The sequence below is a fragment of the Gorilla gorilla genome, chromosome 5 (genome assembly GCF_029281585.2).
Source record: "Gorilla gorilla gorilla isolate KB3781 chromosome 5, NHGRI_mGorGor1-v2.1_pri, whole genome shotgun sequence".
In the NCBI taxonomy this organism is placed as follows: domain Eukaryota; kingdom Metazoa; phylum Chordata; class Mammalia; order Primates; family Hominidae; genus Gorilla; species Gorilla gorilla.
In genome coordinates, this window is record NC_073229.2 from 31,878,006 (window position 1) to 31,903,619 (window position 25,614).

General features: G+C 44.3%; 1 long non-coding RNA gene across 1 annotated transcript; it reads right to left on the reverse strand.

Annotated features, from left to right (window-relative positions):
- Nucleotides 1–7,779: 7,779 nt before the first annotated feature.
- On the reverse strand, nucleotides 7,780–23,876 carry LOC129534238 (uncharacterized). Its single transcript, XR_008680748.2, has 3 exons — nucleotides 23,830–23,876; nucleotides 13,345–16,519; nucleotides 7,780–8,016 (listed from the first exon to the last, which is right to left on the reverse strand). It is a non-coding gene; the product is annotated as an uncharacterized lncRNA (long non-coding RNA).
- Between the last annotated feature and the right edge of the window lie 1,738 nt (nucleotides 23,877–25,614).

The following is a 25,614-nucleotide window of genomic DNA, read 5'->3' on the forward strand; positions in this document are numbered from 1 at the left end:
ATCTTGATTTAGTGGTCCAATTTCCTATTGTTGATTATCTAGGTTGTTTTTAAATTTTCTTCTCTTTCTTTTTCTCTTTCTGTCCCATTACAAATAGAGCTGAGATGAATATTCTTGTACCTACACATTTGTGCACTTGTCTGATTAGTTCTTTAGGAAATATTCTAGAAATAGAGCTACTGGTTGAAAGGACAAGCATATCTGATAAGTACATTTTCAAGGCATTTAACATGTTTTCCTTTCATCCTAAACAAGCCCTTAAGTCGGAAATTATTCTTCAAGTCTCAGTGAGCCTCGGGGAGCTCAGTGCTTCATGAAAGTCTGAGGCAATCGCAAGAGTGTGGGAGGTGCTGGAATAGGAGAAGTCCAGGCAGTGAGAGGAAGGTGGGTCAGGAAAGGCTTCTGAGAGGATGCCACATCTAGACAAGGACTTCCAGAGTCTGTCTGTTCACAGCTGTGCTCAACAGTGCCATATTAAACGCATGCATGAGAAAGAATTCCTAATAGACTTTATAGCTAAATGATTTTTTTGCATGACTAAATAGCATCAGCTGAAATACAAAACATAAAACAAGCTCCTCAAAATGAATCAAAGCAAAATAAGAGAATTTCTAATAATTTATGAGGCCTGTTTATTTCGACACCCTTTAAGTAGGCATAGGAAAAAGGTGAGGAAATGATGGTATTTTGTAGCAATTAATGAGGTCAAGTTATGAGACTCTGTCATCAAGTTTAATTCATATCTTCTTTCTTTAAAATTGGCATTTTTGCACTTGACTCCTTATAGTAACCTATAGAAGATTTGGGAGAAGAGTGGAATATTCATTTTTTTTCTTATGTTAAAATTTTGTTTTTTAGAGACAGGGTCTCACTATGTGGCCCAGGATGGTCTTGAACTCCTGGCCTCAAGCAATCCTCTCCCATCAGCCTCTCGAGTAGATGAGACTATATGCTTGTGCCACCATGCCTGGCTAAGAATGGAATATCCTAACATGGTCTTAACTCTCTTTCATGGGCCAACTACCACATCTGAAGGAACTTCTCTCAAATACTGTGGCCTGGGGCCAGTAGGCTGGCCAAAGGGCTCCTCAACTGCAATCCTGTCAGGTAAAAACAGATCCTCGTTCTGGGATGTGGCCCTACCAAAGGCAGCAGAATGACCCCCAAAGACCTCTTGAGGTTCCTTCCACACAAGGATTCAAGAATTGTCAATGGACGCCTCTGTGACAACAGCTAACAGCTATCCAGTGAACAGGTAGTTGGGAGTAGAGGGGAAATGACAGAAATCAGAGTACAGGGAATTCCACTATGCCCTGGTTTTCGAGAAAAATCATGGCAAAACATTCCGGAGCACCAACATTATTCTGCTTCCACGATACTAAAGGACAATTCTTTCATTTTATTATTACCTTGTCCATTGCCCTGCCCCAATTATTAACACTTTCATGACGCAACACTGGATTGTTCAGATGAACAAAATATGTTAGTTTGTAATGTAGTGAAGTGGGCATATTGTTGATGGTTCTTCACCAGGGTTGACAAATATATGACACAAATGTTGCAACATACAGCAACCTGCTGCCCTCCCATGCTGGTCTGATGCCCTGGCAGACATTGCTAATCGGTCACTACACTCTTCCTAAATCCACCCCAGATCCCAGAGCCTCACTGAGACTCAGGGTTGCTGGGTGGTACCACTCCAGGAGGCACCAGTTGTATTATACTCTATGGGAATGTACCCCTGCTGTCATAAAATGGGGTAGCCCTGCCATTGTGCATAGAACATAGTAGACACAAAATAAAAATTCATTGAATGAACCAGATATGACCTCTGAATCCTTCTCAACATAACGCTTCAAACAGCCACTACAAATTGATTGGATTTGGCATGCAAGTTGAACCTATTTGCTATTCCTGCTTTAAGGAAACACAGTAAGAGGCTGCCAACATGAAACATATTTAATCATCTTTGCACAAGTGTGTGTTGGGTACATGCATAATGTGTATGCAAATACAGTTTGCTTAGAACATGCAACTCTCTCCTCTCCCTCCCTCCTACTCCATCCCTAAATATACAATTTCATAAAAACCACACCTGTGACTGCTTATTGGAATGGGAAGGGCTCCAACTTATGTTCTCAAATTTATAACACTTGCCTGTGGATTTCTAAACTGCGGTTCCTCTGATAAACTACAGTGCCTGGCAGAAAGGTACAAAATATTTCTATCTGGGCCTAACGAAGTTTTCCTTGGCTTTCCAACCTGGGTTGATTATACCCATGTTTGTGGACATTGCTCTTTTCTTTCTCCCTCCCCGTTTGGCTTCATACCTGTCCCTTCCACTGCTCCCATCGCATTAGACTAAGAGAAGAATCAGACACGTTCGGTACCAAAGAGGTCATCGGCAAATTCCAAAATTTGTTAAAATTTTTGTAAAAATTAGTTGAAAAAGTAACAGGAAAGAGAGGCAAGATAAGCACGTTTTGTATTCATCTCCCAGGGTTTGCAGTGTCGCTCAGCTTCACGATGAAATGGGAGATGCACTATTTCACTGGCCATGAAATAGAAAGTTTCAAAATCCTGTTGTAAAGACAATTTCAAAATAGACACCTCTCAATCCCTTCCCCATTTACTGTTTTTGAAAAATAGCATTAATTTACAAATGTTCTGTTCCTAATCAGTCACACGGAAAACCATCCTGCCTTCACATTTATCCTTTTCCCTTATGTCCCCTCAGAAACCATTTAGGGGAAAAAAGGTCTTAAAACAATTCCATTCCATTACTTTCAGAAGCTTATACCGAGTTTACAGTTTTGACAGTGTAATTGTCTGTCCCTGAGCCTATGGCCCCTTTTGCTAAAGAGCAGAAGGAAAAATCTTATCTTGACCAAAAAGTAAACAATATCAGGCAATAGTAGAAGGAAATATAAATATTTGGGATAGATAAATGTTGGTTTGATTCAGCTAGGACCATAGCTTTGGGTTATTAAAAGAGCCTCAAGTGGATAAAATTTGGCCCTAAATTTTGTAGTGAGGTTAGCACTACCCTATGGGAAATGCAAAACACTTTTCGCTTATTTTGGTTTTGGAAAATGTCATAGGAAACACATTTAAAGTCCATTAAATGCGATTGGAGTTGACAAGATTCATTCTGGTGAAAGGCTGGGTAAAGCCAGAACTAAAAGTTTCCCATCAGCTCAGACAACCTTAGCTAGTGGTTGATAATATGTGTTAAATTAGTCAAAATGGAGACAAAACTAGTGACCCCTTTGAGAGCCAAAATAGCTCCTTAATGAAAGAAATGGGGTTTAAAAATTAAATAGAATATTGGCTGATGTACATTTTGGAGATTATAAATTTGCAAAATCCCCTTATGTCGTTATTAGTTGAAGTTGAAATTGCCAGATGGGCCCCTGGAGGTGAGATAGGAAGGCACATGTTGGAAGATCTGAAATCTTGCTCCCTCTCTGAAGGAAGGGTGGCTCAAGCCATGTGCAGCGTGAGCTGGAGGCTGGATAGGGTCGAGTAAACTTTGGGTTGGTTTTCTCACAGTTTTTGTTAATGCGTGTTGAGTGTTGTCTTTCTTTCTCTCCAATTTTCAGACATGGGGCCCTTGGGAGCGGTAATCCTCCAGCCAGGCTTTCTGAGAAGGTTCACATCCAAGTAAAACATGAATTTTCTGAGCCAATTTGATAGGCAATTGGTCTGAACAGAGCTCTTGTTTTGCCAACAGATAGAAATGAAGCTGGGAGTATTACAATACCCAGGGCAGGGAGAGGATTAAAGCTGTGACAGAGACTGAGGCAGGCAACTTCACATAAGCAGAGGGTAGGGAGGCGTGAGGATGGGAAACCACCTTCCCGGGAGTTGACAGGCGGCTGATGGCGGCTCTTTCATTACAACCTCACCACCAATCATTAAAGGATTTAGGAATTATAGCAAAGTGGTACTTTTATCCGTGAGATTTAGGCGCTTCTCTATGTCATCTCTTCTGTAGCCCCAGCACCTAGAACATACAGTAGGCTCTCAATACTGGGTACTATTGAGTGTTGGGAAGAGCACAGGTATGGTTTAGCACAGCCCCTCCATTGCCATTTATAAGCTGAGAGGCCCTGGGTCCATTACTTAATTTCACAAAATGTTTTTCAATTTTTTTCTTCTGTAAAATGGAATTATCGTTTCTACCTAGCAGGGCTGTTTGGAGGATTAAACAATACAAAGAAGGTAAAATGCCTATCATAGTCACTCAATAAGTATTTCTTATTTTCCTGATTACAAATTAAGTAAATGATTGATAATCATCAAAATGCATTTGTATAATGTGCTAGGTGCTGTCCTAAGTGGCTACAGGTTGATACTATTGCTATCCTCACTTAATAGATGGAAAATACAGTTTTAGAGATGAAAAATAACCTAGAGGGAATGGCACATGGGACCTGTGGCTGAGAAGAGGCCCTAGGAATTCTGTGGCTGCCAGAAGTGAGACCTAGGAGTGGACGTGGGCTATTGGGCTTCCTCCTTGACCGGATCCAGGCCTTCCTTGCATCTTGGACAGTCCGTCTCACAGAATTTGGGACTGTGCAGAGTGAGAATCCAATGAGCTGCCTGAAACTGGTGCTCACCAAGAATTTATGGAAGTTTTTATTGCTATTTCCAACTGAGAACTTTTCTTCAATCATTTATGGAAAACATAAAAGCCAGTGGGAATCAGCTAGGATAAAACAAGGTCAGAACCACTCTTCCAGATGCTGAGCACAGCTGGTTTTTGCTTAAGCAGTGGGAGCAAGAAAGAAGGATATCCATTGGCTATTTGGGTCAGAAACAGCACCTTAAAATATCTCCTCCATAATTCATCTCGTCCCAAATAGAATGTGGGGTCAAATTGCAGACCCTAAACCTTTTCATCCCTTCTCCTCTTCCTTCTCTTCTTCTTCCTTTTTCTTCTTCTTTTTCTTATCTCATGGGATTGGTATGAAAAATAATAAGGATTTTATTCCGCAAAGGAAAAAAAAATATCTCTCTGGGGTGGTAGATACTGCAATTCCAGAAACAAGCTGGAATGCACCAAGAGCTCCCTTATATGCCTAAATGCAGGCTGCTCTTCCTCTGCCTCTGTTTTACAGCTGGGGGAGCCATTGCCCTGGGAACAAAGAGGAAAATGGGAACAATCCTAATTTTAATATTCATAACTCATGAGCAGTCTGAAAGTTTTTTAAATAAGTTCACAATTGTCCTTTGAACTTTTAATACTCCTTTTACCCAAGGGGCTTTGGAGGGGTTTGAGAAGAGCCAACCAGCCAAGATCACCCTCCCACTCCATGACCTGTAGATCGCACCCTGCCTGGGAACTCGACAGAGAGAAAGCATCCGTCCATCCCACACTGGCTATCTCCAGGAGTCCAGAAGAGCATGACTCTTGCTCCCAGGAACAGATCTCAGGCTGCCAGTAACCCATGTGTAACTGCAGAAAGGAACACTGGTGGGGGGTTAATACCGGATTGGCACATTCACATGTTTGGCATTCTCATATGCTGTTCATAACACAAATCCACCAATCCTCCTTTTGGGGATACACCCTGGAATGGCTGGAAGAGACAGACTGGGGCCCACTGCTCTGAAGCCTTGTATGGTGATGGTGTGCCTGGGAGGAGGTAGCAGGCGCCATCTTCCTGATAGGAAGCCACCTGGACTGATCCCAGGGTCCCTGCCTCCTGAAAGCAGGGGAGAAAACCTGGGTTTGTACTCTGATTGTCAGTGTGCCCAAGAGTCTAGAATAGATTTCAGTGAGACGGAAGAATGATTATTTAAATGATACAAGCATTTGCTTTTAAAGTTGGAGAGAAGGAAAGCGTAGAATTTAAAATGCCCTTGAGTCTGCCCATGGGAAAGAGTTTAGGGAGTGACACTGAGGAGAACGGAAGGCTTTTAGGGGAGGACCAAAGACTATTAGAGTTCTTTTTGGGAATGGTAATGAGCTATCGAAAAAGTGATGCCTGAGAAGAAAAAGCAAGAGGGGAGCAGTCTGTGATAGAAAGGTAAATGAGTCATTTGATGAGTAGAGTGCATCTCAATCTTCAGTGTGCATTAGAGTCAGGGGAAGGCAGGAAGGTGACTATAAAGCGCCTTTCCCTAGGAACTCTTGAGGCTCCAATGCAATGGGTCTGGGCCATGGTTTGATCACGATGTGGGCACTCCGCAAAACACGCCTTGAAATACACTAAATGGGATAGCTAAAGACAGGGCGTAGAATCAAGAAACCCAGGAAAATTCCTAGTAGGTGCCTAGAATGAGTGGAGGGAGATGGTTGAAAGAGCAGCTGCCGAGGTGGTAGGTCCCTGTCTCATAAGGACAGGTTGCAGCGTACAGGAGAGGCTGAAGAGTCCCAGGGTGGACTGAGGACAGTGTGGAATGCCTGGGAGGCTGGGGTGTGGAATGCATGAGAAAGTTGCTCCAGGACTCCCTGCTCCCCCAGGGTGCAGATCATTTAATGGTCTGCAAATGATTTAACATCTCCCCTAGTCAGGGTTCCCAGGGTAAATCGTCTCCATTCCCACCACAGAGGAGCTGTGCTGTCCAACAGCTAGCAGGCCGGGAGCCACTGTGCTGGGTGGGGTGCTTTGGCCAGAATGTTGCTGGAAGTGGCACTGTAGCAATTACTGCTTAAGAACTAACTGTAATTATTAATTATGACCCTAACAACAGTTGAGGTCCTGCATAATTCTTTCTGTGGGCTGCCTTTTGCCTGCGGAGCCTAATTTCTCAAACGTCTCATTAGTCTTAAAATAGTTTTTTTCTATATATAATTTTTTGTTCCAAAGTCAGTTGTATATATAAAAAAGGATTATAGTTGTATAAAAACAGGATCTATAGAAATAGATTTATTTTTAGCCAAGAGGAGGCAATACTCAAGCTTTCCTTCTCAGCGCAGGGCTTATTTCTCTTTCTCTATTTCAATATTCAGATCTATTACTATATTGAACTGAGATTTGGTTTATTCTGGTAGAAGTAGCTAAATAAGGGTACACACTTAGAAACTCATAACTTCATATGTTTAAGTGCTGGAATAAGGTGTAAGTTAAAATTGGGCTTTTTGATTTTCACTGTAGATAGAGTTCAGAAATACTGTCATAGTTAAAAAAAAATCAAAATGTTTCAGCTCCGGGAGAAAATGAAACTCTGTGATACAATAGACGGTGCTTGTGATTTTATTTAACAGTTTAATCTTGGCATACAAACAAAACGACCTGAACAGAAGATGGTTTCTTAAAAACAAGAGCAGCGAGTATGATAATAAATGCCCTGAACACATCTCTGCTCATCCTGTGGAATCTCTTTCTGAATTCGCATGTAGCTTTCCCTAATATGGAGCAAGGGGCTTTAAGTCACACTGCCATTCCCAACTGCTGTGCCTAAATTGCTTCTAGAAGCACCGAGCCCCTCCGATGCTGACGCAGATTTAGCTTTGGGCTGGGGAGAATGTGGGGAGAAGTCATTTGCATTAAAAAACACTAGCTGTCTATTCCCATTAGAAAAAACACTCGGTGTTTTAGTACAAATTATTTTAAAAGGGCAGATAACTTATGGATGCAGAAAGGGTAATCCACAAAGATGTATGCAATTTTGTTCAGTTGATGTCCTCAGGGCAAAAACATCAAGGATAACAAGTGTACTAAATACAAACAGACACAATCATAAAATATGACACCCATGATTAAGATACCCTTTTCAAGGGTCCTTCGCACTTAGGAGGGAAGCTGCCTTGTTAATATCAGGGCCCATTATTTACTACGATTCAGAGGCAGGTTGAAACAATGATCTCTTCTTTCTTGACTGTATTCTTAAAAGGTTGTGAAGTTCTGGGGCTCTAATCAGACTAGCCTAGAATTACAGCGCTGGGTCAGGGAGGGGATTAGTGTTAAGGGTTATGAGCTCAGTCTTCGGAGCTGGACAGATCTGGTTTTGAATCCCAGCTCTGACACTTAGATATCATCTTCTCTGAAGTCTAGGGGTCTTCATCTGCAAATGAGAAATTGAGGTTGTTGAGAGGATTAAACACAACACAACAAAACAAAAAACCCAGATGTAAAGTGCTTAGTGTAGTGCCTGGCATAGAAAAAAAAGAGTGTGTGTGTTTCCTTCCTGAGTGCCTGATTACAGAAAAGATGGGAGAATTTTTAAAATGCACTATTCACTGATATATGAAGGAAAGAGATTTTTATGGTTTAAGAAAAATTGCACCAAGATCTTGGTAATTTTAGGTAGTAAGAGGAAAATGGAAGCGCATAACTATCTGCGTTTGTGGATGGCACTGATACAATAACTGTTCATAGCCAACACTTAGGTATATCTCTTTCATTTATCTGAGAGTAAGTTAACAGTTCTTGAGCATTTGCTTGGTGCCAAGTGCCCTTTAAGTGTTGTTTCATTTAATCTTTAAAACATCATCATGAGTAGGCACTAATACTGTTACAGGAGGTGGCCAGTCAGGCATGAGCAGGGCAGGAGAGGGCTTCCCTGCCCCCCACCAAAAATGTCAGGCAACCATCAGGTGATGGTCAGGCGGTTGTTAACTGTCTCTCTAAAATAATAATTGTTCGCAGCCAGCACCAGGGAAAAGGCAGTCTCCCAATAAACACAAACACCTGAAACTGGCCATCAGCAGCTTCCCGATAAGATGCCAGGAGTTGGGCGAGTGGGCTCAAGCATGTGAATTAAGAGGCAAAATGGTGGCGCTTAACTAGTATATGACCTCCTAGGTACATTTGACTAGTAAGAGATGAGTACTTCAAGTAAACATGCGTGCAACTCCAGTAAACACACTGCACATGCTCCCCTCACAAGTGCTGAGAGGCCACTGTTATTCTTCCCACCCCAGGGGAAGAATCAGGAGAGAAGGACCCAAGACCCCAGAAGCATGCCAACATGGAAAACTCCAACTCCAAAGGTCAAACCATGCACCTGATCTCTCATTGCCCACTTGGGCCTCTTCCAAGTGTACTTTATTTCCTTTTGTTTCTGCTCTAAGCTTTTTAATAAACTTTCACTCCTGCTCTAAAACTTAACCTCAGTCTCTCCTTCTGGCCCTCAGTCGAATTCTTTCTGCTGAGGAGGCAAGAATTGAGATGCTGCAAATTCGTACAGATTCGCAGCCGCGCTAACAATACTATCCCCATTCCACGGGGCAAGAAACATAGGAACAAAGAAGCTAAGTATTGATAATTTGTCCAAAGTCACAAAGCTAGTAAGAAGTGGAAACTGTATTTAAATTCAGGCACTTATTCCAGAGTATACTGTCTTTTTTTTTTTCTTTCAAATTTTTCTTCTTTTTTACTTTTTCTTTCAGCTTTCCAAGGTTGAACCGAGTCTACTTTCTTAACCACTCTATTGTGTGTTTTATTTATTTTTATATCTCTCACAGCATCATAAATAGTGCTTTGCACCTAGAGGACACTGAATATTTATCCAATGATTGTTTTAAAGAATGCAAGCCTTTGCTGTGAACGTGAGGGAGAAGGAAAGGGTTAAAGTGTTCTATCAGATTTTAGAACAATAAAGTCAAGTAGATAGATGGCATCTTACCAAAGAACAATGGCATAAAACTATTTATGGAGCCCTGTAGGCAGTGAGCAAGTGACTGAACATGGTTTAAGTCCTAAATTTGGAACCAGAAGAATACCAATAGCAAATGCATGCTGGTTAATTATTTCCCTCTGCACAATACCTACAAAATCACCTAGAACATTAAGACCAGTGTGATCACTAAACTTTTGTGAAATTATCATGATCTAGTGGAAAGGCCACAGGGCTGGGTCTGACCAGACCTAAATAAAACATCAAATTCCACCTCTTCCCAGCTGTGTGACTTTGGATACATTATTCAGCATCTTTGAGCCCTAGTATGCCCAATTTGAAAGGAAGGGGGTGTGTAACAAAAATACTAACTCCCAGCTTCCTGACATGAGATAAAGTATATGAAACTGTTGTGTTAATAATGAAACACTGGAGAAATACGCATTCTTAAGTAACATTGGCTTTTACAACAGAAAACCCCCACATATCTACAGGGTGATGCAATAGACATTTTTTTCTTTTCTTTTCTCAGAATGGGTCTTCCTAACTGGCAGGTAGCTCCAGTCTCTGTGGTAATTTAGAGACTGAAGCCCCTTTCATCTGTGGCTCGTCCACCTCCACAGGTTTGCTGTGGAAGGGGAAGAAGTGTGGAAAACTCCTGTAGGATGTTTCTGTGGACCAGAAAGTGGCTCAGTCCTATGGCCACCACTACGTACAAGGGATGCTGGGAAATGCCATCTAGGGATGGCTGCAGGCCTAAAAGGAAATGGTTTTGGCCACTGACTGGCAATTCCAACTCCCAGTTTTTCATCAGGCTGTTGTAAGATTAAATGAGTGAAAGCAGAGGAGATGGCTCTGTTAATCATAAAACACTATGATATTATAGCCAATTCCTAATGTAGGTGCCCAAACATAGGAATATTCCAAACAGAAATGTAAAGCTCTCATCCATTTGTTTTCTTAAATGCCAATTCCAAGAACAGTTTGCCAAGGCACATGGTGCCTGGTGATGGTCCCAACAGGTGAGCAGGCTGATGGCAATTCAGTGTGGTCAGGTAGAGTGGTCGTGGTCACACATGACTCCATTAGAGGCTGTTTGATCTTGTGAAAGGCTTGCAAACTCACAGGACATTGGTCATTGACTACTGTGCAATAGACTCATCAGATAAAAAAGCTGAATAGGAAATTTGGAAAGAAAAGCATAGCAAGGGCCAAAAATGATACAGATGGATCTTTGTGAAAGAGCTATCGTGTCCTCTTCCCTTTCTATCTAAATGCACTAACAACTTCTGAGGATAAGTGAATTTGCCATTCCTCCCTGTGCAATCAAGAAGGATTTCTCAGTGAAGAGCAATTTCATAGATTTTTCATTATAACATGATTTTTTTGTTTCGGTCATCTTTTAGGAAGTGGATGTGCACTGAATATCCCAATTTTCCAGGAAAGAATTGATAAGTGACATGTATTCATCTGTTTCCATCATTAAATGTTTTGTATTTTATTTGTAATATATTATTTTTGTTTTAAGGTAAATCCAGATGTATTCAGGGGATACAGAATGATTTTTAATACTTTTTTGGTGGATTCCAATGATATATAATGTGTATATTATATAAAGGATTTTCTAACGGATACTCTTTTTAACTCCTTTATTTCTTACCATTCTTTATGTCACATATTATGTGCCATTCTTTACCTGGTAAAATACCTTTTGTTCAATTATTATACTCTTTGGAGTCAATAGATCTAAATTCTGAAAATAAAGTTAAGCAAAAATGGGTTATCAGGCCTTCTCTGACTACTTGATCTAATACAGTGCATCATCTTGACATTCTACTTGGGTTGCCTTATTTTTCTTCTTGGCCTAGTATATATTTATGTATTTATTGCTGGGCTCTACCTACTAAAACATAAGCTCCATGAGGGTAGGGATTTTGGATGTCTTTGTTCCCTGCTGTATGCCTGGGCCATGGAATAGTGCCTGGTACCTAATGGATATTCAGTGATATTGGCTAAATACATGCAAACATGAAAATTAGGTCTTGAATATCCTGGATCAATGATCTACTGTGTTAATCTTCCCCTCTATCTCAGGACTTTATTCCTCTAAAGCAGCATCTGAGAAAAACCGCTTGTCTCTGCCCAGCCACCTCCATTTATGTTTGAGTGAAGCTCATGATGTCTGCATCTCCTGGCATAGAAGAGGAGCTACTCTCTGGTGTTGCTCCCTAGACCCAGCCTATTTAAGAGCCATGCTGTCTTTCCACATGGCTGGGATAGAATGAGGCATGGGAAGTTACAGTGACAAGGATGAATTTCCAAGGATGAATAATTCTCACAGGAAAAGAGCACCGTGGTCTTGGGTAGAGAGTGGGGAAAGTTGGGAGAAGGATTTAAGGAATGGTCAGTGCTTTACAGTTATTTCAAGTTTTTCCTTTTATTATCAAGAAAGAATAAACAGATTTATAAATACATATATAGATAGTAGAGCAGGATAAAAACATTCCATTTCTTAAAAGAGTTACTAATAATTTTTTTGGAGAGAGAACTGCCTTTGGGAATGTCTGCTTGGGGCAGGTGAGACTTCGTAGACATGGACAGATGACAAGGATTAAGGAAGAGAGTTCACTGCTTTGAGGGAAGAACTGGGTGAAGAGGAGAGAGAAGGAAAACTCAGTGAGATGGCTGGACTAGGAGAGTGAGGGCCAGGAAGGCCCCATGGAGGTTGTAGCCACCAGCCCTCAAGATGGCCCCGTTTCCTGGTATTCACACCCAGTATTCACACAACATAACTCTCTTCCACGTTGTACCAGGGCTGGTTTGTGTGGCCAATTAGAATACGACAGGAATGGCTGTATGTCACTTTCAAGATTAGGTTATAAAAGAGTATGGCTTCTTCTTGGGATCTCTCTCTCTTTCTGTGAGCAACTATGGAGAAGCTCATGTGTCAAGGAGCTGAAGACTCTGGACAACAGCCAATAAGGAGCTGAATTCTGTCAGCAATTACCTGAGTGATCTTGCAAGGAACTCCACTGGCGCTGGGTGAGTCTCGAGGTGACTGCAGCCCCATGAGAGCCCCTGAGCCAAAACAACCTAGAGGAGCTGCTCCTAGATCCCTCAGGTAACACTTTAATACATTTCCAACTCTTTAAAGTTGGTAATGTTGGGGGGTAATTTGTTATGCAGCAATAGCTAATGAATACAGTAGTAGAGGAGACAAAAAGCATATTATTCACAGTGACGTCTGTTGTTTTATGGAGGGTTCTGAGTGGAAAATGGACTCTGATCCTGTCTTAGTCCAATCAGGCTGCAGTAACAAAATACCATAGACTTGGTAGTGGATATAGTTTGAATATATGTCCCCACTAAAACTCATGTTGAAATGTAATCCCTGATGGTAGGAGGTGATTAGTCATAGGGGCAGATCCCTCATGGCTTGGTGCCATCCTCATGATACTGAGTGAGTTCTTGCAAGATCTGGTCATTTAAAAGTGTATAGCCCTTCTCCTTCTCCCCCGACTCTCTCTCTCTTGTTCCTTCTTTGGCCATGTGATATGTTGGCTCCCTCTTTGCTTTCTGCCATGATTGAAGTCTTCCTGAGGCCTCCCCAGAAGCTGGGCAGATGCCAGCGCCATACTTCCTGTACAGCCTGCAGAACCATGAGCCAGTTAAACCTCTTTTCTTTACAAATTACCTAGTCTTAGGGATTTCTTTATAGCAATGCAAGAATGGCCTAATACAGTAGCTTATAAACAACAGAAATGTATTTCTTACCGCTCTGGAGGCTGAGAAGTCCAAGATTAAGGTACTGGCAGATTCAATATCTGGAGAAGGCCTATTTTATGGTTCATACATGGCACTCTCTTGCCATGTGCTCACATGGTGGAAGGGACGAGGAGTGTCTCTCAGGCCTCTTTTATAAGGGCACTAATCCCATTTACGAAGGTCTTGCCATTATGACCTAACAATCCCATAGTCCCTACCTCCTAATACCCTCACCTTGGGGGTTAGGATTTCAACCCATGAATTTCGAGAGAACGTAAACCTCCAGACCATAGCTGATCCACATCTATCTTTAGACTCTGGGACACACTTTGTGCACCTGGGCAGCAAAGAAACCAGGAGAGGGAGACTTGGGTACCTTGAAGGATTTGGGGCTTTGAATTTTCCTCTGAGATGATTTAGATGGACCTGAGTTGAGCTGAGGATAGTCTTCTTGAAACAGACACAATCACCAAAACTCTGGCTTAAATTGGCAACGTATCACAGTGTAAGGTGTAAGGTGGTAAGTAGGGAGCATCTTTCTTGCAACCAACAGAAAACATGCTCAGACTGACTTATGCACAACAGGGTTTTAACTGCCTGCTATAACTGAAAGGGCCAGAGATGGGTTGGCTTCAGGAGGGGTTGGATCCAGTGGCTACACAATATCCCCTGGTTTGGCTCCACCTGCCTCTCTGGCCTCCTCAGAGTCAACATCACCCCAAGCCTGGCTTCTGACTTGATCACAAGATGGCTACCAGCCATGTAGGGGGCTGTGCATAGGATGGCAGCCTCCTTGTTCATGTCCAGCCGGCATGGACAGCTTTACTCTTCTGACCTGCAAAATGAAGTCACATGCTTCACATTGGCAAGACGAGCTGAGGTCATGAGTTCAATTCTGGATCTGTGTTCTCCCGCCTGGCTGGTGGCTTCTCCCTATCTCCCTGGGCAAGGGGGCTGGGTTTTGCAGGTGGATTAGTCCTGGAGCTGGAGGTGGGGTTCATAATGGAGCCATGGTGGAAGGAAGGCTGGAACTGAGGTCCAGAGAGATTCAGGGGCTTGCCCAAGGCCAAACAGTGAGAAAGGTGAGAACTGGGTCTTGATGCAGAGTCTGTCTGGCCCCCAACTCCATGCTTTCCTCCTCTTGCCACATGGCTGTCACCCACTCAGTGTTCAGAAACAAAAACATATGATCCCCTCCCATGTGTCTGGCACTGTGCTTTTTTCTGTGTTCGTGCATTCATTTTTCACACCAGTCCTGTGCAGTGGATATTGGTATTATTATTCCCATGTTGCTGATGAAGCAGTGGGGTCTCAGGATGTGCAAGCATCTCGCAGGAAACTGGCAGAGACCAGAGGAGTCCTCTGAACAGGCAGCTGAGTGGGAATCTCTGTGGGATGCTGTGGGGCCCCTTGCTGAGAGGGGCTCCGAGCTGTGGGGCGTGGGGTGTCAGGCACGCAGTCAGGTGGCAGGAGCAGCATTCCAGTTCGAATTTTCAAGCATTTTGGAAATTTTGAAAGCCATCCTCCAGCTCAGAGCATTTCTCAGTCTTGATAATCTCCCATTAGCCCTTACCATCACTGCTCCAGTGCCCTCCACCCCACACACACGCATAGACACACAGACACAAAGACACAAAGACACATACACACACACAGATATGCAGACACAGACATGCAGAAACACATAGACACACAGATACACACACACATATACATAGAGGGAAAAACACACACACACATATACATAGAGGGAAAAACACACACACACACACATACACACAGACTCACATACACAGACACAGACATACATACAGACATGCACAGACACACATACAGATTCATATACACACAGACACACGTGCACGTGTATGCGCACACACTGTCCTTCCGTCTCTTCAGCTCACGCCAGCCTCCTGATTCCTCACTCACCCAGCCTCTGGTTTCTTTCCAGGGTTTTGTCTCTTGCCTGGAGTGAACAGCCTTGCAGCTTGTTCCCTGCCCTCCTGCCCCAGAAACAAGCACACCCTCCCTCTGAACGTTTTTCTGAGCACTTTACCGTTAGTGATAATGAGACACATTCTAGAAAGTTCCTGTTTCACAGGGATGGCATGCAGAGAGCCAGCACTTGAGAAGAACATGTAACTTAGCAAGGCTCGCTCATCTTTCCCCATGATGACGGAGCCCCCGGGGGGCTGAGTGGTGAGAAGAGAAGCGGGGCCTGAGCGCTGCATGGGAGCCTCACACAGGGAGAGGGCTCGGGTCCTCTGGAGTGCTGTGGCTTTGCCCTTCTCTCTTTTCCTTCTTGTCCCATGGCACTGTCAGGATCCTTCTGGGCTCCCGTTAGCTCATGGATTGAATGAGGCAGGCGCTGGTGGACGGGAAGACTCCAAGGAGTGAACATTGTGAGGATAAGATGAGCAAATGAAGGAAGCCCACAGGGACAGGACGGGATTTCCCAAGAAACAGCTCTGTACCTGCCTTGTTTATGTTTTATACACAAAGGATGCTCAGACAAAGAATATCCTTGTTTTAGCCTGTCTGTCCACATGGCAAATCATTACACACCAACTCCTCACTCTCCGACGCTGCTGTAAACTGCCTGCACTTGCCACCTCTTCGTCTGCGGCCCGGCTCATAAGCCTTCTTCTTGATCACTTGGTTTCTTGCCTACTGTCGGATGGAAGGAGGCCACAGGCCCTGGAATCAGGAGAACTTGCTGTAGTTGTCAGCTCTCCTGCTTAAGGAAGGCACTTTACCTCCCAGGGCCTCAGTTTCCACTTTTGTAAAACTAGGATAATGCTGTTGCCTAGTTGTGTTGAAAATGAAAGGGGGTGACAATGTATAAAATAAATACTGGAGAGTGGAAATTCTTGCCCCTTGTGAAATGTCGTCATTACAAACACACGGAGTAATACCAAAGTACCTAGCAAGTTGCAGGAAGAGAGAGGCTACTAGAAATAGCACATACACAGTATCATTTTTGGGTGAATTTAAGTAATTCTTCATTTCCTTGTACACTTCAGCTGCTGAGTACATGGATCTGTCATATAGGCAATAGAAAGGCTACAAGTCTTGGTATTTTCTTCAGGTGATGGGAACAAAATTGGCTCTAGCCACCTTGACACCCATGTTCAAATTGGGAGAAAAAATTTTCTCTCTTGGATGTTCAAATCAGAGGCAAGTCCTAGAAGGTGGAAGAGATGTCAACATCAGGCTGGAAGTGCAACAGTGGATGACAAAGCCCTGCCAATAGGTGGCTGGAGGAGACGCTGGCTTTAGCAAAAAACCCTTCTCTACCAGGCCCCAGGAACCCATGGAAGGTGAATTGCAAATAGTAATTATAGGGGGAATGAGAACAAGCATTGGTGTGACTCATCCATGCACCAAGTCACTGGCACCCCTCTTTCCTCTCCTCCAAATCTCCTCTCTTCCTGTAGCTGGTTTGAGGACTCCTATGTTGCCTTTGAAACTGTGAAAATTTTCTTGGGTCCATCTCTTTGGTTGCAGTTGCTTCTGTTGCTGCTACTACCTTACTTCTCAACACAGATGTTCCAAGGGATCAGACATTGCTGTTGGCGCACATGTTGACTCTCTGCTTCTATCATAGCCAATGGGAGTGCAAGAACCCAGCAAGTAGCTTCTACGGCCACTGGGATGGGAGATGGGTATTTTTCACCATATGTATCTTTCTTTATTGAGCTCCTCAAAGGGTAGTCTCACTCTTCCTACATTAAAAAATGAACAAACAAGCAAAACACAACTGTCCTGTCCCTGGATGAAAGTATCCTTGGCTGACTCAGAGGACAACAAACAGGTCTATCCAATGTCTCACCCCAAAGTGTCCAACTGTCTCAGTCCCCAATGTGTGCTCCAGGATAAAAGCAGGAATGTCTCCTTCTGTCTGAAATCCATCCAGGGAATTTCCTGGGAATTGGGGGGTAGTCTTTGCCCCTGGCATTTGTTTGTGTGCTTGATTCCAGAGTCCCTGGCTCCATCTCCAGTCCCCAGAGTCCTTTTACTATTCCTCCCAGTAGGCCCAGTGTTTTCATGCAAAAGGAACCCGTTTCTGCTCATCAGAGTTAGGCAAGGACAGAATTTTAGAGCTAAAAGAAATCTAATTTTGTTTCTTTACTGTATGCAGAACTAGAGAGGCCATGTAATTTGTCTATAAGTTCACATCTAGTTAGGGGCGGAGCTAGACTCAATTCTTGGTCTTGGAGTGTCTAAGTCAGACCTCTTTCCACTGGAGCAGTCACTCATTCCTCAAGCAGGAGTCCCCATATGGTGATGATCATCTCAGGCAGCTGACAAAGGGGTTCATAGTATCTATGTGTGGTCAGCAAAATGTGGGGCAGTTTTCAAGCAATCAAAAATAGATTGGAAGAGAAGTACATCTATATCCGTAAAATTGAATTTATTGGAGGAAGAGTAATTTACATCTGAAATACGATTCAAGATTAATCTAATATAGACCAGACATGGAGAATTAACTCTTCTGACTGTTATTTTTGAGAATACACATAATTGCTTCCTTTTTCTTGATAACGGATAAGATTATTTTTATTGTTCCTGACAGCTCCAGTATTTTCTTTTCCTTTCTTTGTTTTTGCGACGTAGTCTGTGTCACCCAGGCTGGAGTGCAGTGGCAACCTCTGCCTCCCCGGTTCAAGCATTCCTCCCACCTCAGCCTTCCTAGTAGCTGGGACTACAGGCGCGTGCCACCATGCCCAGCTAATTTTTGTGTTTTCATAGAGACAGGGTTTCACCATGTTGGCCAGGCTGGTCTCAAACTCCTGACCTCAGGTGATCCACCCGCCTCGGCCTCCCAGAGTGCTGGGATTAGAGCCATGAGCCACCACGCCCAGCCAACACCTCCAGTATTTTCAAGACAAAATGTGAAATTTCTTGAAGTTGTCATTCCTCAACTGATTATTTTCTATTTAATCCATTAAGTATATGTCAATAACTTGTGTATTTTTATAAAACAGTCACACCTATCTCTCGTGTACTTTTTTTCTTGTCTTGGGATAACTAGACTAACCCAAGCAGTCCCAAAGGGGTACCCTGGTGTACCCCAAGAGATACTGAGTTTTTCCAAGAGCAGGGACTCTGTGTAATCTGTCTTTGGCTCCACATTGTCCCTCTCAGTATAAAATGCTATTTTTTTTGTGGAAGCCAAAACATTCCTTTAGGACTATGGACTACAGAGTATCTATGGAGATACTATCTTTAGATCCTATTTGCATTAATGGGATCCTTTCATCCCAGAGGCTCCGAGTCTCTGGTCACTCAGCACGTAAGTCCTACATAGTGTTTCCTCTGTTGGAGCTCGTGAGCACTCTGCAGGCATCCATGCAGCAGCAGTGACTTCAGGTATGGGGGACCAGAAATCAAATCTGGCCACGTCATCCACTGTTCTGGACACCCCAGCTTCCTCAGCAGGGTTCAGCTGCTATTTCCTATCTATACTCAGGTACATACCTGGCCCTGTGTTGATTCAACAGCTATGGGAAATTCAGAAGCCAGGCTTGGTCTAAGGGGTCTATGAGAAGAAGTGACATAAAGGTCTTGGCCAGGCATCATTGGTTTCCCCTTATCCCTCCTACCTGTCATTTCTGGGTGCCCATTTCCTTGTAGATCTAGAATTCTGGGGCACAGTCACTAAGCAAAAGTCTAGTCTCCTACTCAGACCTTATAGGAGTTGGCACAGTGTTCCCTGAAGCTACCTCCTTTCTCCCCAGGTAGCCGTTTCCACCTTCTTTTCCTTCAGCATCCACGTATGAGAGAGTCTCTGAAGATCCCATTGTGCTAGCCAATGGAGGGATGACTTCTATTTGCAGCTCTAAGGGAGTCAAGGTGAAAATCTGAATAAGTAAAAAAAATCTTATCTTCTTCCTAGATAAACTCTGAGGCAGTTCAGTATTGTGAAACAGTTGGGTGCAACTTGGGAGCTGGAAAAGACTAGGTTTAAATGTCAGATTTGCCACTTACTCACTGTGTGACCTTGGTTAAGTTTCAAAACCCAGTTTCCTTATCTGAAAAATGGGGGAAATAGTAATGCATACATCATAGGGTTCTTATGAGGAGTAACTGATAAAGCAAAGTGCTTGTCTCAAAAAATATTGGCTACTATTATTGTTAAGCTTTGTGATATGGACTATGACCCAGTTCAACCTCGTTTGTTTTTCAGATGAAAAAACTAGGCCTCAGAAATGTGATGTTCTGTTCAGCTGCGACACAGCTATAGATAATGATATTTAAAATGAGCTTCTTGGCCTCTGAAACTCAGCTCAAGGCTTTTCTACGTCATACTTTGAGTACAACTTACAATGCACCACCCCCTCCCCCGAACTTCCCGCCACCAAGCTTGAAAAATAATTAAGTATAAAACATGATGTGTATTTTTTGAAGCATTTCTGGCATAATATTGTTTTATATTTATTGCCTACAACTTTGGACTCTATGACACTGGATATGTGCAAGTGTGTGCTTAATAATTGTCGGCTTAACCGAATGACACTAAAGTTAAAGAGGATGATTGACTAGAAGTTAACATTGTGTACAATTTGTTTTCCCAAGAATAGACATAGTTAAGAATAGCAAGTCTCTATGATGTATTTATTTATTTTTACCTTAAATGTTCTGCTATTCCTAAGAACAGCAAAGATTAAAGGAAAAAAAAAAAGCCAGTGTGGTGACAGTGAAAGTGTATCCACTTGCTTGGATATTAGGATTACCCCAGACGATGCAGATAGTCTCGCGGGATTAGAGGTCAGAGAGCAGGCAGATCATATGCAGCAGCTGGACACCATATTGTTGACCACTTGGAATAAAATCCCTTCTGTCTTGCCCTTATACACAAATTTATACCAATTACTCAGGTCCAAAGTTGACTTCCGATTCTAGCCTTAACAGACAAGTGCTGAGCCTATCAAGTTTTATTGCAGTCAATACATCTCCCTTCCAGAAGCAACTGGTCACAGCCATTTCCAACAGAAAGCTGCCTGGGCCACCCTTTCTTCTTTTTATAGTTTGTTTCCAGACACTCAGTGACCCATAAAGTTAACTTATAACCAAGTCACAGCCATGACCAGAGCTGTTGTTCTTGTGTCCACCCCTAAAGTTGCCTTTTCCCAGGATGTGCACACTCAGAGGCAATGAATCATACTGTTTGTCCTTTGTGGGGTCATTCCTTTTGGTTCAACCCCAGGTCCTGGGTCCTTAACCCAGACTGTTTCCTTTAAACATTCTCCAAACTCTGGGGTTTTTAAGATTTTGTAGTTTGCCCTTATGAACGTGTATATTGCATGAACCCTGTCTTAATGGAGATGTGCCTCCTGCGTGGTGAGCTGGGGTCAAGGCGTGCTGTAGGCTTGAACCATCTGTGCAAACATAACAATGATTGAGTTCATATTTCTATTTTGATGTCCTGGTGGTGTCACTTACAACCTAATTTGTCTTCTCACCCTTCACTCCCTCTGGGGTGAGGATATATATATTGAAGAAAGGGTGATAAAGCAAGTCAGCCTGTAGGCTGAGTAGGAATTGAATTATTTAAGGAAGGCCATGAGGGCACAGGCTCCTGCAATGCTCATGTGCATGACTGTGATTACTAAGTCACCCAACCTCTTAATTTTCTGGATTTAGGTAGGTTAATAAGATTCCTTGATCAAGCTAACTAGTTACAGAACTAGTTAAAAGCAGGACCAAGGTTAGAACTAATGTCTTCTCATCCCCATTGTGTTTTTCTCATTACACCATACGTGTTCCCTCAAAATCTTTTTTCCTCCCTGTGGCAGAGAGATTTGCTTTACAAATAGGGAGGGAGTAATGAAAGATATTTTGGTTTTAGCTTGCAACTATCTCCTATAACATAATTAAATAAATGAAGAAAGAAAACAGATTAAATCTCATCATAGAAATATACAATGTTAAGAAATTTTGATTTATAGAATTTTATAAATGGAAGGTACTTTAAAACAATCACCTAGCACAGTGAGTTTCCAACTGTGTTCAGTGAAACCCCAGGGTTCTGCACAGATGCCTCAAGGCCTTTAAAAGGTAGGAGAAGAGAGTATATAGGACTCAGAGCCTTCTGCCTCAGGGCCATTAAAGCAAGTCTGTCTTTATCTGTTTTATATGTTGGGGTTTTATGTTGGATTTCGTTATAAATGGGGAATCACTTCTAAGGAAAATTTGCAAGCTGTAAATCTAGGTCAAACCCCTCAATTTACAGATAAGAAAACTGAGGCCTGGAATCTTGAACCTGTGGAGTTGCCAAGTAAGACTCTTTATTCCATTCTAGGGATTAAGAAACTAAGATTCCAAGATTCAGATCTTAAAGTTTTGTAGAAAGTTATGGATTTTCTCAAGTGGCAGAGCCAGGGCTGAAGCTAGCTGTATGTTTTTTTTTCATTCCTAGTGTATGACTTTTCCCAACATATCATGTTATTTAACAATATCCAACATATGGTGATCTTAATGCTCCATGATCAAAGAAGTCAGAGAGAATGAAGGTCCTAGAGGCAGGAGTTTGAGGGAGCTGATTAAGAGAGAATAGTCCACTAGTGTGGGGGAGGTGACTATGGAAACAGGGTGATTTATTTTCATTTCCTTTCTTCACGGTTCCATTTCATTTTGCAAATTCCCTGCTGCAATGCTGTATCCCCAGTATCTAAGCCCAGACCTGGCAATTAGAGCACAATACATATTTGTGGATTCAGACTTTCAAATGCACGTCCTTGTGACATCCTTCAAACAGTGTACTGGTCAGGAACTCAAGAGTATGGTACATTTAAAAATCAAATACTATATCAAATTTGGAGAAGCATAACCATTAAGGTAGTGTATTTGAACACTGGTAGGTGCACAAAGCCTGCTCTCTAAAAGAAGCAAGTGGCCGGGTGCAGTGGCTCATGCCTGTAATCCCAGCACTTTGGGAGACCGAGGCGGGTAGATTACTGGAGATCTGAGTTCAAGACCAGCTTGGCCAACATGGTGAAACTTCGTCTCTACTAAAAATACAAAATTAGCCAGGCATGCTGGTGGGCACCTGTAATCCCAGCTACTCGGGAGGCTGAGGCAGGAGAAGCACTTGAACCTGGGAGGCAGAGGTTGCAGTAGGCCAAGATTGCACCACTGCACTCCAACCTGAGCAAAAAGAGCGAAACTCCATCTCAAAAAAAAAAAAAAAAAAAGGAAGTAAGGGAAGTAAGTAACTCAGCTGGCAGGGTCTGACTCAGAGTGGATCACTTTCTCTGAGCTGCCCTGGCACAGCCCAATTGTACCTATGTCTCAGGCATGGTCCCCAGTGTCAGCGGACACACTGATCCTGGTGGAGGGAAGTGCACATCGTGCAAGGCATTCCCATAAGCCACCGGACAGGTGTTCAACTGCCCTCTGGGTAGCCTGACCCTGAATGAGTTTAAATAGAAACAAATAAAACCTAGGATCAGAAGGTTCTTATATTGTACTTAAAGTGGTTAGCATTTGTAGTAGGTTATCAAAGAATATTGTACAACATCTTTCCCTGGGGAACTTTAGGATGGCTAGATCCTGCAGTCTGAGATATTTTTGTCTCTATAATAACACCTTACCACGGTATCACAGCTTATAGTACGTGCCTCGAGGCCAGGCATGGATTAGACACCCTTCTGAGGCCATCTGCTCCCTGGATTTGTTTCAGAGGAATGAAACACGAGGTGGAAAGAGAGAGAGATAGAGAGCTAGAGAGAGAGGAGAGAAAGACAGACTGATCCACGGACCCTATTAACAGGGTGAAATCTGCCTAAACTAGGAAGCCAGAAGAGTAAGACCCTGATGGAAACCACGCTTGCCTGTCGGTCCTGATTTTGCCCCAGTCCTTCAATACGCCTCTCACAGTTTGTGCTACGGTCTTCTGTGCGTTCAGGGGTGGGCTGGTTTACGTCAACATAGGGGGTTTACCGTAAAAATCATTATTGGTACTTTTGGATGTGGCTTTTCTATTTAAAATAACTAAAACCAACAAAGCTTTTTCTTTCTGACCCAATTCCTGGCTGTCCTCTGCTTTGGTGTCTTCAGGCCAACCCTGGGCTCTGGGAAGCTCTAAGGATGGAGCCTGTCTCCTCCACCTGCTACATGCAGGGCAAGAGGGCCAATGCGCACCCCGCCACGGCCAGGAGCCTCATTATTCTTTTTGTTTTAATTCCCCTGTGTGGATCCAAATGGCAGTCCCAGGCCCACGGATTTGGCAGAGCAACAAGTGGCTGGAGCAGGGACAAATCGGGCTCCCCGCGTCGCTCCCCGCCTGCTTCCTACCCGCGCCGCCGCCCACTGCCCCGTGCAGGGGTCACAGCCGTGGAGCGTGGGAATGGGACAGTCCCATTTTACAGCTCTTGTTCATCCCGCCTGCGGCAGGCGGCTCCTGACAGGGAAGAGCAAGCTTTCTGGACTTCCCCACCCGCGGTCCCACCGAGCCCGCGGAGCCCCCACGCCTCCTCCCGGGCCCCTTACCTCCCGCGCGCGGCGGGCGCACGCACCACCTGACTCGCGTTCTCATTGGCTGCTGCCTGTTGCTAACCCACGTGACCGGAGCCGCGCGCCCCGCCCCCGCGGGCTCCCGCTCGGCCGGCGCGTTCCTGCGGGCGTGCGCTGGCCGGCGTCGGGCTCCGAGCCGCAGGTCGCTAGCCTCGCCGGCTTTGCCCCGCCGCGCCGCTGCCGCCGATGCCCACAAGGTGGCAGTGCCGCGCTGCGTGTCCCGTCGCCCGGGTCCGCGCGAGCCGCGCCAGGCGGCCGGTGCCAGCGCAGACTCCCGCAAAAGTTTCCCTGCTCCGGAACGGACCGGGGCATTGCACTCTCCTGGCGGGCTGGTGACAGTCCTCCCGTTCTTGGGTTGCCTCGGGGCGATTTGCACTTCACAGCCCCGCTGGCGTCTCCTGGCGTCCCGAACTTGGGGCCTGTCACTGATGCAAGTCGTTGTTTTCAGGAGTGTTTTGTTTTGTTTTGTTTTAGGATCTGTACGCTAATAATTGATCCTAACGAGGCAGGCAGACACCCCGACAGCGACACCTTGTCTCTCTTATGGGCGTCCGGCTGAGCTTGCCTCACTGCAGAAGCAACCGACAGCTTCCCTTTGCGCTGGTGGAAGACACAAGCCAGCAGCCCTTCGGAGGGGCCTCCCCGCACGTGCCTCTTGGGATCTTGACTTGCTTAGGAAGAGGAGGGCACGGGGAGCCTCCTGCTCTGCAGCTGTCCCCAGGATGCCCTTAATTCCCGGGACAGGAGAGATAAGCTCGTCTGACCTCAGTTGACCTCGCCGCAGGCGCCAGGCGTCCTCATTTACTGCGAGGCGTTGGGGAGTCTACTTTTCTCTCTGCTCCCTGGGATTTTTTTCCTTACGTCACTTTTTTCCTTGTTGGCTTGTAGCTGGTCTGATGTCCCCTTACTGCTATCTAAACCGCCTCCCTCTACTCCCTGCTCCCACCTAGGCACGCGTTTGCCACTCTCCATTTTTCCTTTAAAGAAAACGTTCTGAGAGCCCTTTGAACCCAGCTGACCCTGGGAAAGGGCAGGTCCGTGGATGTGAAGGCAAGTCCAGCAACTGGGGCTGCACTTACCTACATGTGAAAAGGAAAGAGAAGCATACCTTGCCTGCCCATTGTCTACACCACGAAGCCCGGATTCCATTCCCTGGTAGTCAGGCCTTTCACACTGGGCTGCCCTCCAGGTAATTTCCAAAGATGCCCCCAGCCTACTCTAGCGCCTAACAGGACACTCAAAGGGACTCTGTGTTCATGACTGCTGGAATTTCTGCTGAGACCCCAACACAGAACAATATATGGGTCAAACAACTCCCACCCCCATTCTCAAGTGAGGTATAGACCCTCTCTGGGGTGTTGTTAAGGGACCAACACCAGCCTCGCCTTGGGGTGATACGATAGGAGGCTAAGGATGCAGGAGAGGCCAGCAGTGGGTCTTTCTTTTTAGAGAGGTGTCTATATGTTTTGCTTCTCCACCTACCTCAAGATAAATGACTTGGGCTCCAGAGAACTCCCTGAAGAGCTTTAGGTGTCTCCTGGAGTTTGGGAGGCGTAAGGACGGATGCAACCTGCAAAGCAGATGGCTGTTTGCAGTGGCGAGAGAAGGAGGTATTTGGAGCCACCTCTTCTTCCAAGAGCCAGTGAGTCATACATGCACTAAATCTCCCTAGGGGCAGGGTGGACCCACATCCCCCCACAGGGGCGAGGTGAGCAGCACATGCCAGGACCCAAGGGTGATGAGTGAGTGCCAGCTAACAGG